Below are 1,308 nucleotides of genomic sequence, written 5' to 3'. Positions count from 1 at the left end.
TTTTTTTTTTTTTTTTTTTTTTTTTTTTTTTTTTTTTTGAGACAGAGTCTCGCTCTGTCGCCAGGCTGGAGTGCAGTGGCTTGATGCTGGCTCACTGCAACTTCTGTTTTCCGGTTTCAAGCAATTCTCCGGCCTCAGCCTCCCGAGTAGCTGGAACAACAGGCACGCACCACCAGGCCCAGCTAATTTTTTGTACTTTTAGTAGAGATGGGGTTTCACCACGTTGGCGAGGATGGTCTTGATCTCTTGACCTCATGATCCGCCTACCTCGGCCTCCCAAAGTGCTGGGATTACAGGTGTGAGCCACTGTGCCTGGCCAATCTGTTTTAGTTCTTTGTAGATTCTGGATACTAGCCCTTTGTCAGATGAGCAGATTGCAAAAATTTTTTCCCATTCTGTTGGTTGCCAATTCACTCTAATGACTGTTCTTTTGCTGTGCAGAAGCTGTGGAGTTTGATTAGGTCCCATTTGTCTATTTTGGCTTTTGTTGCCAATGCTTTTGGTGTTTGTCATGAAGTCCTTGCCTATGCCTATATCCTGAATGGTTTGGCTAGATTTTCTTCTAGGATTTTTATGGTGTTAGATCTTATGTTTAAGTCTTTAATCCATCTGGAGTTAATTTTAGTGTAAGGTATCAGGAAGGGGTCCAGTTTCAGCTTTCTGCACACGGCTAGCCAGTTTTCCCAGAACCATTTATTAAACAGGGAATCCTTTCCCCATTGCTTGTTTTTGTCAGGTTTGTCAAAGATCATATGGTTGTAGATGTGTGGTGTTGCCTCCGAAATCGTCAGATTCACCAGGGTTGAAATGAAGGAGAAAATGCTAAGGGCAGCCAGAGAGAAAGGTCGGGTTACCCACAAAGGGAAGCCCATCAGACTCACAGCGGATCTCTCAGCAGAAACCCTACAAGACAGAAGAGAGTAGGGGCCAATATTCAACATCCTTAAAGAAAAGAACTTTAACCCAGAATTTCATATCCAGCCGAACTAAGCTTCATAAGCGAAGGAGAAATAAAATCCTTTACGAACAAGCAATTGCTCAGAGATTTCATCACCACCAGGCCTGCTTTACAAGAGCTCCTGAAAGAAGCACTAAACATAGAAAGGAACAACCAGCACCAGCCACTCCAAAAACATACCAAATGATAAAGAGCATTGACACAATGAAGAAACTGCATCAACTAACAGACAAAACAACCAGCTAGATCAAAATGGCAGGATCAAATTCACACGTAGCAATATATATATATATATATATATATATATATATATATATATATTTTTTTTTTTTTTTTTTTTTTTTTTTTTT

Source organism: Sapajus apella, unplaced genomic scaffold (genome assembly GCF_009761245.1).
Source record: "Sapajus apella isolate SASKATOON/1434 unplaced genomic scaffold, GSC_monkey_1.0 scaffold6, whole genome shotgun sequence".
Lineage (NCBI taxonomy): Eukaryota > Metazoa > Chordata > Mammalia > Primates > Cebidae > Sapajus > Sapajus apella.
Note: the sequence above shows the minus strand (reverse complement) of the source record.